At 39.0% G+C, this 13,888-nt stretch overlaps 1 protein-coding gene across 1 annotated transcript in view; it reads left to right on the forward strand.

Annotated features, from left to right (window-relative positions):
• Window positions 1–13,888, forward strand: part of LOC123803675 (notch homolog 2 N-terminal-like protein A) — a gene marked incomplete at its 5' end in the record, with an annotated part of 142,237 nt that overhangs the window by 15,016 nt on the left and 113,333 nt on the right.

The following is a 13,888-nucleotide window of genomic DNA, read 5'->3' on the forward strand; positions in this document are numbered from 1 at the left end:
TTTTCTGAGGTGTATCTTTCAGGATAATATCAGTTGTTCCCCAGTTTCATATGATGTGGCAAACATCATCACATGGCATTCTGTTTCCCCATGTGCAATACTAGTCTAAACCCCAAATATTTAATGTTTTGATTAGCCTTATAGCCCTTAATGGGCTATCTCTGTTAGCTATTTTGAAATAATGAAAATATCCTATAGTCTGTTATTACACCTTTGGGGGCTCCTGGAAATTTGGGGAATCTCAGGGGATTACCCATCTAGTCCATCCTTGTTTTATAGATGTGGAAACCAAAGCCCAAAGAAGTGACTGGCCAAAGGACCCAGAGCTAGGTCAAGGTTGGGGCCTGAATCCAAGCTCTTATTTTCTAGTGATCTTTCCTCTGCATTCATTATTCAAATGGTCTGTCAGTATAGCGACCATCTTTTTTTTTTTTTTGGAGATCCAAAAAGGGAACAGAGAAGGAGTGGAAGAATGGCAGAGGGGAGAGGTGTGGCCATATTGAAAATGTCAGTGACAGCAGAGAAAATATTTGCCCGTGAGCCCCTGCCTGTCCCTTTGGACTTCTCTGTAGTGGTTAAGACAAGCCAGCGGGGCTGATGTCCTTAGTGATTCAGGATTGGATTAGCCAGGACTGGTGGAGTTACTTTCTCAGAAAAGGGTTTCGTATTTTAACATTTGTTTCCCATGACAGTTTGCTTATTCTCAAGTTTTGGCAGCCTTGACCAAATGGTTGTCAGGTTTTTGTTTTGTTTTGTTTTAAGACAAAACTCCACATTTTATATTGCTGATTTAGTAAACTGTCTTCTACCTACCACTCCCTCTGCTCCCTCTATAATTATTTCTAAGACTTTGTTTTTCAGTTGTGGGAATACTATGAAAGGTTTTCTTTTATAGTCTGAGATATTTATAATGATGTGTAAGCACACTGTTTACAGAAAATGTAAGTGGTGCATATGGTAACTCAAATACTCTTAAAACACTTAAAATATTTTCCAATAATTTAAATCTTTCCAAAGAAACAGCTGAAAGCACTTATGGTAGAAGAGAGGAGGTGTACGCTAAGGATAGCAGCATTTGAACGTAATTAATGTAGATAAAAGTGAATGTCACTTTGGAGGAACGGGGAGTATATGCCTGAAAGTGGACTGAGGCGTGCCTCCTTCTTAATAAAGTGAACAAAACAGACAAAAATCTCTGTCCTTATGGAGCTTATATGCAGTAACAATAGCTTTCCTATACTGAGGATTTATTGTGTGACAGATGCATGACAGTACTTGGTCAAAGTACTTCACCTGTTTCCTTTGGTCCTTATAGTAGGTATTTGATTCCTATTTACTGAGAGGTTAAGGGATGGTCATCTAGGCCACTCAGCTGATCATTGGTATAGGCCAGCAATTGGAACCCCTCTTGTACAACTCCAGAGCTCACACACTTAACCACTATAAATAATGCCATCGTTGGATTTGGTGGAATCCTGTAGTCACAGATAATGTAACTTTGGATGTAATAATATTTTGTGTACCAAACTGACTTAAGTTGTACCCTTCTTAACATGTTACCGCTGAATGAACATTTGCATTATATAGGAATTATTTAAACTTCAAAATTCCATTTTGAGGATTTGCAGTCCTTTCTACATCTTTTTGAAAGTGGGAAGAATGGCTTTATGTTTGTCATAATCCAAGGAAAGTTGTTTAGCATTTCTTTCCCTTTTATTTCTTGATCCTAAAAGAAATTCTTTAGTAGATTAAGATCAGGAATGAATGGGTAGCTTCTTTTTTTTTCCTTAATAAAAAACATTTTGAAAGATTGAAAATGGCCATCCAGAGTCATATTTGTGCCAGCCTTTTTATTTTATTTTATTTTTTTTATTTTAATAATGATTTTTTATTATATTATGTTAGTCACCATACAGTACATCCCCGGTTTTCGATGTAAGGCTCGATGATTCATTAGTTGTGTATAACACCCAGTGCACCATGCAATATGTGCCCTCCTTACTACCCATCACCGGTCTATCCCATTCTCTCACCCCCCTCCCCTCTGTAGCCCTCAGTTTGTTTCTCATAGTCCATAGTCTCTCATGTTTCATTCCCCCTTCTGATTACCCCCCCTTTCTTTATCCCTTTCTTCCCCTACTGATCATTCTAGTTCTTATGTTCCATAGATGAGAGAAATCATATGATAGTTGTCTTTCTCTGCTTGACTTATTTCACTTAGCATTATCTCCTCCAGTGCCGTCCATGTTGTAGCAAATGTTGAGAACTCATTCTTTCTGATTGCTGAGTAATATTGCATTGTATATATGGACCACAACTTCTTAATCCAGTCATCTGTTGCAGGGCATCTCGGCTCCTTCCACGATTTAGCTATTGTGGACATTGCTGCTATGAACATTGGGGTGCATATGGCCTTTCTCTTCACTACGTCTGTATCTTTGGGGTAAACACCCAATAGTGCAATGGCTGGATCATAGGGTAGCTCAATTTTTAACTTTTTAAGGGACCTCCACACGGTTTTCCAGAGTGGCTGTACCAACTTGCATTCCCACCAACAATGTAGGAGGGATCCCCTTTCTCCACATCCTCTCCAACAATTGTTGTTTCTTGCCTTGTCTATTTTTGCCATTCTAACTGGCGTAAGGTGGTATCTCAGTGTGGTTTTGATTTGAATTTCCTTGATGGCTAATGATTTTGAACATTTTTTCATGTGTCTGTTAGCCATTTGTATGTCTTCATTGGAAAAGTGTCTGTTCATATCTTCTGCCCATTTTTTGATTTGTTTATTTGTTTCTCGTGTATTGAGTTTGAGAAGTTCTTTGTAGATCTTGGATACCTGTCCTTTATCTGTAGTGTCATTTGCAAATATATTCTCCCATTCCGTGGGCTGCCTCTTAGTTTTTCTGACTGTTTCCTTGGATGTGCAGAAACTTTTAATCTTGATGAAGTCCCATAAATTCATTTTATCTTTTGTTTCTCTTGCCTTTGGGGATGTGTCATGAAAAAGGTTGCTTTGGCCGATGTCGTAGAGGTTGCTGCCTATGTTCTCCTCTAGAATTTTGATGGATTCCTGTCTCACATCGAGGTCTTTCATCCATTTGGAGTTTATTTTTGTGTATGGTGTGAGATAGTGGTCAAGTTTCATTCTTTTGCATGTAGCTGTCCAATTTTCCCAGCACCATTTATTGAAGAGACTGTCTTTTTCCCACTGGATGTTTTTTCCTGCTTTATCAAATATTAGTTGCCCAAAGAGCCGAGGGTCCATTTCTGGGCTCTCTATTCTGTTCCATTGGTCTATGTGTCTGTTTTTGTGCCAGTACCATGCTGTCTTTGTGATCACAGCTTTGTAGTACAGCTCGAAATCCGGCATTGTGATGCCCCCAGCTTTGTTTTTCCTTTTCAACAGTTCCTTGGAGATTCGGGGTCTTTTCTGGTTCCATACAAATTTAAGGACTATTTGTTCCAGTTCTTTGAAAAACGTTCTCGGTATTTTGATCGGGATAGCATTGAAAGTGTAGATTGCTCTGGGTAGCATGGACATTTTAACTATGTTAATTCTTCCGATCCATGAGCATGGAATATCTTTCCATCTTTTTATGTCTTCCTCAATGTCTTTTAAGAGTGATTTATAGTTTCTAGAATAAAGGTCCTTTACGTCTCTGGTTAAGTTAATTCCAAGGTAACGTATGGTTTTTGGTGCTATTGTAAATGGGATGGATTCCCTAATTTCTCTTTCTTTGTTCTCGTTATTCGTGTACAGAAATGCAACTGATTTCTGAGCATTGATTTTGTATCCCGCCACGTTACTGAATTGCTCTATAACTTCTAATAGTTTGGGAGTGGCTTCTTTTGGGTTTTCCATATAGAGTATCATGTCGTCTGCGAAGAGAGACATTTTGACTTCTTCTTTGCCGATTTGAATACCTGTGCCAGCCTTTTTAGTTATGGATAGCTTTTTTTTTTTTTCTTCAGATAGCTCTTTCTTGACTGTGCACATGCACGTGTATTCTTATTTAATTTTGAAAGGGATGTAAGAAACCACATAAAACAATTGGAATTCCTCAGCATATGAACAATGGACGTAGCCAATTACTGAAACTACCCAGTACTAACTTATTTTGACCTGGGAAGTGCAGCATTTCTACATATATCATTATAGAAAAAGCACACTCTTTTCTGCGAACTTTTTCCGTATTATTATCTCCTTTGTTACTCATAGTCAATAGTCGTCTGTACTAATAGATGAGAGAATGTGTCAGACACCAACAGATAATTCCAGATAATCCTGTCTGTTTTAAAATAGAGCCCTACACATGCATCCTCACACATGTGGGTCCTTTCAAACATACTGGACTCTGCTCAAGGTTTAGTTGTGTTAGCTGCCCTTTGAATGGTGAAGGGGAGAATGCTCAGGGATATTACGGAAATGAAAGAGATAAATGACAGTGTAGGTTGATTGTTTGTTTTTAATTCTCATGGATTGATTTTAGGTACCCTTTCCTACTACTTTTTGATTTTTGCTTTAGCATAGCTGGTGAGTTTGGGAACCACCTAGATGTGGCTCTGATTCTTAGTTAAGAATATTGTGCAAGCCACTTAACTTCTCTAAGTCTCGGTTCCCTTATTTATGTAGCAGGGATAATAGTAATACCTAATTTGCAGGATTATTTGCAGAGATATTAGAAACAACATGTTTAATTGCATGGTTCTAGGCACAAAACAGACACTCAAGTTTAAAACTTCATTAGCCTCGTGGTAATTCCCCTCTTTGGAAGATATGGTCTGGAAGTACTTGTCTCTGACCCTTCTTGTTTCAGTTTCTTCCAAGGATTCCCTTTAGACTCTGCTTCATTGCCAAGACAAAATTATGGATCACCTGAAGAGCAGACTAAAGCTCTATTGTCTAGTAATTTCAAATTTGTAAATTAACTTCATGTGAATTAAAAGCCTTTCTGTTTCTAACATTTTGTCAACTCAAGTTTGCAGCATTTTGCACCTGTCCCTTCAGAAACAGTTGATTCATAGAAAAAATTATTTAGTATTTCAAGTTAAAGCCAGAGAACTTTTTTAATAAGGAAGATCTAGTTGGTTGGCTTTTTTGTTTCCATCTTTCTACTCTGAGTCTTAATGGAAATCAGGTTTGAAATGTTAGAAGCAGTTGGTTTTCAGCATTGGGAAAGCTTATCTAATCAGGCATGTGAAGTGGCCTGTGTTGGATTTCTGTGCCAGAGAAGGCTAGGGGAGGTTGAGGAGATTATCACTCTTGCTTATAATTCCTGAGCATTGTCGAGACACTGGGTGAGCAGTAGGGATATTTAAAAAAAAATGTTGAACTTAGACCAGTCCAACACACATCCCACTCCCATTTGTGCTGGTCTCATAACAGGTGTAGGTGAGCAAATTTGAATCATGTAAAAGTTTGTCATTTCTGGGCTTGATGGTGAGGATTTCCTGTTTCACAGAATTTCGGATTGGAAGTTTTACATTAAATAGTGCTTTCTGGTGTATAGTCACTTTTGTAAACATGATCCCATCTGAGCCCCAAATAAAGTCTTCTAAGGAGGGAGGGCTGGTGACATTACTTTAGTTTTACACGTGAGAATAGTTAAGTCTCAAATAGCTCAAAGGAATTCCTCTAGATCACATGGTGAGTATAGAGCAAAGCTGGGGTTCGAACTCAGGTCCTGATTTCTAGGGCAGTTCTTGCTTCATTATACCACACTGCTTCCTGCATAATGTACCTGAATCTGAATTCTGTGCCCCAAGATAGGAAAGGATTCTCTTCCTTTCTGTTTGATTAGCCGTGGCAGAGCATGACTGCAGTGAAGCAGAAGTTGAGGATTCTTTCCCCAGATGATCGGTTAGCTTTTCCTAAAGCTATTCTGTGTCCCCAGTTGTTACTGTTACCACTGTTACCTGGACAGGATGTTGATCCAAAGTGAAATAGGCAGGAGAGTGTGGCTGACTCAGCTTAGTCCATCACAGCTTTCCATGTGTTCTGCCAGTGGGTCTGTAATGTCATGTTCGTTTACACGCATTTTATGTGCTCTGGGGTCTATTTCTTAGTCTTTTTCTCAGCTGTTTTTAATGTCTCAAGCCTTAGTCCTTCCTGAGTGGCCTGAAGTGACTTTCCTGTTCCTTACAGTTTCTCTAAAATCTCTCAAGAGCGTGCAGCATGGGCTTCTCCTCGATGTAATTTTATTTCATAGCCCCTGGCAGTTCTCTGCTTAACTTAAGCAGAATATAAATTGTGAATGCAGATAGGCGTGTCAGTATTGCACTGTCACTTATGTAAGTGCACTTTAGCTTTTCTTCTTTCCTTTTAACCAAAATGAGGAAATAGAGAATGTTTTGTTATGGTAGTTTTACACACACACCCGTGAGGAAATGCGGAGTTAGCTTCTGTGGGAAATGTAACTGATACATTTCAGGGAACAAAGTGCATGGTGGCTAAAATTTTAAGTCTGCCAAATGTTCATAGGGAAGGAAAGAAAAATGATCAAGCTCTCATATTGTACTTCAGTTTAGCTTATTAATTCCAAGGTTAATGATTTATAGGCGTCTCTGCCTTGTTTACACCTGTCAGTATATGAAAGTATGCTTGTCTTTCCACAGAATCCATTTCACAAGTTGTGCTTTTCATTCAAGGGAGCTATCTCAACAAGTGTTCTTTCAAGGGGAACAGCGTAGGAAAGCTTTCCACCCAGTGGCCAACTGGTTGAAGGTTTGATACCTCAATATCAGCAAAATGTCAAGTGGACCATTTTGACCCCTCCAGCAATCCAGCTGGACATTTGGCTGTGCCCTGTGGTCAGCTGATAGCTTCCTTGATGAAGGTGACTGTCATCCAGCCACACCAGGGCCATGCACCCTTCCTCACTAGGAAGTCTTTGAGACCTGGGATTCCCCAGTCTCTATCACCCTGAGGAGAGCTTTACTAGCACAGGGATAGCAGTGTTGCTCCTGAGGTACATAGCTTATTCAAAATGAATATAATTTGTTCTTAGAAAGTTGGGAATTGATTACAGTTTTTCTTCATGACGGGTTGAAATGAACAGACTTAAAACATTCACTCAAGTAAAAGAATATTCATGGTTTTGGTAAAGTGTTAAATTTCGAATTTGATAACTTGGAATTTGAATTAAACAAACATCCCTAATTTGTGTGTGTGTGTGTGTGTGTGTGTGTGTGTGTGTCTTTCGGGAGGAAGAATAGACCTTGGAACTGTTAAAAGAATGTTTTTTAGGGGCGCCTGGGTGGCGCAGTCGTTAAGCGTCTGCCTTTGGCTCAGGGCGTGATCCCGGCGTTATGGGATCAAGCTCCACATCAGGCTCCTCAGCTATGAGCCTGCTTCTTCCTCTTCCACTCCCCTTGCTTGTGTTCCCTCTCTCGCTGGCTGTCTCTAAAAAAAAAAAAAAAGAATTTTTTTATAATAGTGCCCATTCTCAGTTGGCGGAGAATAGCTATCCAAATGTTGCTCAGGTCTAGCAAAAAGATTTAGGGAAGTTGTAAGGAGTTTAATAACCATTGTGGAGTGACATAGATCGACACACCCAATTACACAAGACCTGAGTCTGAGAACTGTTGATGTGCAATCGTCCCATCAGCATCTGCTCATTATTATCAACAATAATAATGGCTCGACTATTTCTTTGGGGCCACATGAAAAGACAGTGTACCCATAGTAAAGGGTAAGTCAGACCTGACAAAAACATAGCTCTCCCTAAGCCTTTGTTCCCAAACTTCTCTTTATACGTTTCGTTTTGTTTGGTTTTGAAATATCTCACGTTATTTCTTGCTTGCCATTCATTTTCCTACTTAAATATCATGTCTTTCTAGCTCAAATTTGTGCCAAAACCATGAAGGGCCAATGTGTCTGGGTTATTTTTCTAATCCATTTCTTTGTCATTTGAAAGCCTTCATGTCTCTGGTTTCATGCTGCTTGATGTGTCCAAAGGTATTCAGTATCTTTTCTAGTTTACATTTTTGTTACAACTGCTGTCAAACCACTTCTGAGCTCTTTCTAATATAAGTCATTTTGGTCACTGTGAGTGGGAGGGGAGGAATCGGTTCACAGGAATAAATTTGCATGTTGAGAAGATAATATGTAATAGTTTTCAAAGCACTTTCAAGTGCACTGTATCTTTTATAAGACTATGTGTTCATTTCTGGAGACTGCAAGAGAGACCCTCTGAGACCTATTCAAAAGTCACGCTGTCAAGTCCCAGGACTGGCTGGAGAATCAAAGCCAGGTCTTTATTCTCTTCCTTGGCGTATAACTGGATCATTATTTTATTGGCAGAAATATGGAATCTTTCAGTTTTTAAAAGGTATTTGCTTGCCTTTTGGAAAGTATGTTAGCAGCCCTTTCCAGAGTGGAAAGAAGATAGTTATATTTTCCAGCCACAAATATCATTGTGTTATCTCCAGATCTTATTATTTCTAACTAGAGTCTGATGGCACTGCATGGCTTCTAAGTTACCTTTTGGAAAATTAAGGTTTTATAGAAATTAGTGAGCTTTTCCATGTCTTTCTGAAGGAACAGACTCAATCTAGTGATACAAATGTGTTCTTTGATTTCTTAACACATTATAAACTTTAATTTTGGGGTTCTAGTATTTGATTAACTTCTTTCTGAAGCATGTGTTTGTACACAAAATGGATGCTTAACTAGTGCTCATTGATTTCGGCAATTGGCCAAATGCAAGATGAGTATTGGTACAACAGTATCGTACAACTTCAGTGCCAGAGTTGCTGTGTGCAGACTGGCTGTGAGACCTAGTTTTACCTTTTGAGAACGAATGTAGATTTTTCAGAAATCACCCCAAGCCTGTGGTCCAGAAGTCTCGGAATGGGGCACAGTAAGCCCAGGGAATGTACTTAGGTAAGAGAACATTTAGGGAGTAGGTTTTATATTCCTTCTAAGAGTTAGGCCTTGTGCTGAATGTTAAAGTAATCGTTTCAGAGGTTTTCGTTTTGTTTTGTTTTGGTTGTCTAGTTTAGGCTCCTAGTGGTGAGCTGAGGAGAAGCAAAAGAGAAGAAGCCATTCTAGGGGATTTCCTTGGAGATTGTAGCTGGCTCTAAGGAGTCCTGGTTGAACTAGATGAGTAACTGGTTCCTATGACTAATGAACTTTGCAGGAGTCCTTTTGGTTGCACATGTAGCTCTCTGGGATTGCTATAAGGTTCCAAGTCATCACAGTTTGGAGTAATGGTTTTCAAACTTGAGTGGGCATTTGGAAGGTTTATGAGAACACAGATTCCTGGGCCCAGGGCCCACCCCTCGAGTTTCTGATTCTGTAGGCCTTCAGTGGGACCTGATAATTTGCATTTCTGACAAGTTCCCAGATGCTGCTGCTGCTGTTTTGGAAATTATACTTTGAGAACCATTGGCTTAGAGCAACATCAGGTGTTTGAGTTTTGGGGCAAAGAGAGCTATGCAAGCTTGGCTGGGATCTTTTCACAGCTCTTCCAGTGCACAGAGGTGAGCTTCCAGATGTATTAATTAATTCATCCAACAAGTACGTGAGTGTCCGCCATGTGTCAGCCACTGTTATAGTTGTTGGGGGATACTGTGAAGAAAGCACACAAAAATCCCTTTGTTTGTGGAACTTCCATGAGCATAGGTTGGAATTAACTTGATATCAGTCCTGCTGCTCATTGATGCTTGCAGGTGAGCCTGTTCTTTTTCTTAGCTCCCTTCTACTTATTTTACTTTCTTTTGGAATCTTTGAATTTAGTAATAATGACATTGATATTACTAATCATCACCACCACTTTTTATTGAGTGCTTGTTCTGTGTTAGAAACAGTGTAGTTATAGGTGGAGCTAGGTCTGTCTGATTGCAAGGCCATACTCTTTACTACCATGCTGTAGTCCAGGGTTTTTAAACTGCAGATTGTGACCGCTAGTGGGTCATGAAACCGATTTGGTGTAGGTCTCAGGCAGCACCGGGGCGGGGGTGGGGGTTGGAACTGAATAGAAAATATCACATAGGATAAGCATTGCTTTTTGAAATTTTTTCTGAGTATGTATATGTGTGAATATTGAGTTCTGACTTAAAATACTTTATTTCTTACTGTAGATCACAGTAAAAAATGTTTGCAAACTACTGCTGTGGGACCATAGGTCATCATTTAAAAAAAAAGATTAGAAAATTTAAGCCTTAGAAAAATAAGTAATTTTTCAAGGGCACAGAGTAGTCAGTGGCAGTACCAAGACAAGATACTTGAGTTTTAGCCCCTGGTTCACTGCTTCCTTTCTCACATGATGCCACTTCCTTAAAAGGGCACTATATTGCCTGGGAATTGAGTGTTATCTTTTCACGTGATGGAAATATGCCACGGAACCTTTAGAGATGCTGACAAAACTTGAAAAGGGAAGTTGAATGTCCATCTGTTCTGAATAGGTGAAAATTCTGCCATGAAACCCCCAAAGCGTGCAGATGAAGATGTAACATTTCTCCTGTTAGTTGTATACTTGGTAGAATGAGGATGATGATATTAACTAACAGTACCAGGCTCTAAGCGTGTTTCATATGTTAACTCATGTAATTACTAATAATTTTGGCATGGCCGTGGCTGGGACATGAATTCGGCGGTTTGGAGTGAGAGGGGGCGTCCTACCAGCATGAGTTAACACTTCTCTATGCTGTCCCCAGTTCCTCATTTTGTTCTTGTCGAATTCAGGGCTATTTTTCTCATAGCCTGGCTTACCTAGGCATGGTTTCAGCTTTGCTTTTCTTTTCTTTTCTTTTCTTTTCTTTTCTTTTCTTTTCTTCTTTTCTTTTCTTTTCTCTTCTTTTCTTTCTTTTTTTTTCTAGAATATATACCTTCATTATGTGGCAATTTAGGTACCTAATACTTTAACCCTTTAATCAGTGCATTGCTGGTTTGCATCAGGGGCAGGGCTGTGGATTGTCAGCATGATCAGGTGGTGATATATGTCGGTCGTTCTAGAGAATGCTGCCCCAACACTTTATATCAAGGGGCTTAACGGTCTGTCCAAGAGTAATGGGAGACACTTGGAAATAACTTGAGAATGCTTACAGACCCTTTCAGCAAGTGCCCTTTGTGTATCTTAGCAATGGTCCATGGAAGCTGAGGATGTGCAAAGTCAAGGCCTCATCAGGAGGGCGGCAGGGATGGAGATTGGTGGGAAGGAGAGGCTAATACATTCTTCTTAAAAAAAATGACAGGTAGAAGTAGGTAGGGATGAGATGAAAATCTTAACTGTGTATCATAAAATTCAAGAGAGAAGGAGCCTAAAAGGCCTGGAGGAGTGAGGTGCTTGGCCTTCAGTCAGATGGCTAGATGATAGGGAGTGGGCAGGGTGCCTAGGTTATCATTCGGTGGCCCCTTTCATTCTAAGACATGTTCACCAATGTTGTCTTCCAAAGCACCTGGTCACAGGAAGGAGTGACTGTCATTTACCCTACAGGGAATGAAATAGAGGCACCAGGAACATGTACCAGGTTTATCTTTGCATTTTCTCCAGTTTGTTTGCTTTTTCCCTCAAATGCTGCGTACCCGCAGGGCTATGTGTGTCCTATTTCATGAAATGCAGGGGTAAAGCAAAAACCTCCAAACTTTTAATAAAATGTATGCCCCAAGAGAAAGAGTTTTTTTGAGCATGGACCCCCTCCTCCAACTAGGTAAATAAATATTTTCGAATTATATACATGTACAACTATTAAACCATACATGCGTATGTTAACTCTTAGTAAAGCTTAGTTATGTGTTTTTTAGACTGTAAATATTTAGACAGTCTTAAAGTGCTTCTTGTGCCCCATGGGATCGTCGTGCACCCCTCTACTTATGGGATATACACATCTCATTTTGCAGACCACTGGTACAGAATGAAAATTGAAGAGTTTAATGTCAAAGCTATTGGTTCTTTCATTAAATAGATTTTTTACTCTCAATATTTCTAATGTCCCTCTAGAAAATAGTTTTTGAATGTAAGTTTTGAATTAAAATGCTATCTTTGGGTGATGGACATTAAGGAGGGCATGTGACATGATGAGCACTGGGTGTTCTATGCAACTGATAAATTATTGAACACTGCATCTGAAACTAATGATGTATTATAAGTTGGCTAATTGAATTAAAAAAAAAAAAGGCTTTCTTTCCAGGGTGGATTATGTGAGAATGGAGGATGTACATGAATTAAGTTGAATCCTTGAGAAAGAATGCTGGTTTTGATCTAAGGAAAATGAACAACCCCCCTTTTCTTCCAGTTAAAATTTTTTTGCTTTTGTTTTTTAAAGTAAACTCTTATTCCCAGCGTGGGCCTTGAACTCACGACTTGGAGATGAAGAATCTCATATTCCATGGATGGATCCAGCTAGGTACCCTACAACTTTCCCTTTCTTGGTCTGTGTTGGTACAAAACCCTTGTTTGATGTCATTAAGACTTCCCTCCCACCATTATACTGATTAACCTCATACTCTGTATTAGGGCTTGGTAAATGTTTGCTGATTTTTAAAAAAATTCCTTCAGTCTTAACTGGAGAGCAAACTAGAAATGACAGCGGTACAATGGACAGTATACCACACTTTGCTGTGGAGCTGCTGGTAAATGTATTGGTAACACGCAATGGTTGTTGAATTGTTGTAGGCCTTCTACAGTATCACCCAAAGTTGAGCAGGACTTGTAATCAGAAGTAAAGAAAATAAATTCGTTCATTTCATTTCTGACTTTGGAAGCCCAGGACTGTGGGGATTAGTTAAGACAAAGATATACTGAGTAAATGCAGTGAAAGATTATTTTGGTAATTAGAAGAAATTTCATTTTCGTAACGAAGTAAAAAGGAATAACACTGGTCATCATTTGTGGAGAGAGTGCAGAGCAAATTAGAGAGGAATAAAACTCATTTTGGCTACACAGCAGAGCCAGACAAACTCAGGGACATGTATTCTATATATATAGATATTTCCAAATATTTTTTCAGTTGTGAGGATGCAAATCATTAGAATATTAGAGCAGCTTGCTTAGTTACTGTTACTGGAAAAACGAGTTAAACCAAGCACATGTCCTACTGAGGGTGAGTCAACAGTGTCATTTTAACATAAGGAGGGACAGTACATTAAGTGAGTTATTCCAAGTCCTGTGGTTTTCCTCCAGCTGAGCAAAGACAGCTCTTGTTTCATAAATGGGGCTTACGTGCAAAAAAAGAAGTTGCCCATTTCCTTTCTTTCTCAATTATAGCTGGTTTTCTTTTTGCCCGACACTTTTCAAAACTCCATTTTCTCCTTAGATTTATATCATTTGATTTTCTGAATTTTGATGGAATATTTATTTGTGGAAAGTATATTATTTATTATAGACCAATTGTATTTTAAAGTTTTATTTCAAATTCATCTACCATTCATAGACCAGGGTTCGTATATGGTGTCAGATGTCCTTTAAAAAAATGTTGTGAGAGATACAGAAAAGTAATCTATTTTAACATGTCATTATTTTCCCAAGTTTTTTAGTGGTATGGACGTGAAATAGGGTGGTATTTTCTGGAACATTATACCAAACTGTAATGATGAAATTTATCCTTTTGACTTTGGAAGACAAGAGTGTGGTGTTCTGAGACTTGTGGAAAAATAGTGCTGTGAGATGTTTGAGGTTTCCTTAAACGGGATCCAAAATGATTAAGGGTATGTGTCTGGATACTGTATTCCTTGGTTTGGGAAGGTGAGTTTTTGTCTTTTTTTCCGTCTTAGTTGATTTCCTTTAATTAGGAGAGAAGCAGACCAGATGAAGAAAATATTCTGTGTCTTATGGCATTCTTGGTTTACCACATTAGTTATTACATGCCTTCTCTGACTAGCAGGCCACACTTTTTCTGTTTAGAAGTTCAGTTTTCACTAAGTTAACTGCAGATGTGTTCTTTGGAG

Source organism: Ursus americanus, chromosome 12 (assembly GCF_024610735.1).
Source record: "Ursus americanus isolate L20-20 chromosome 12, mUrsAme1.1.p, whole genome shotgun sequence".
Lineage (NCBI taxonomy): Eukaryota > Metazoa > Chordata > Mammalia > Carnivora > Ursidae > Ursus > Ursus americanus.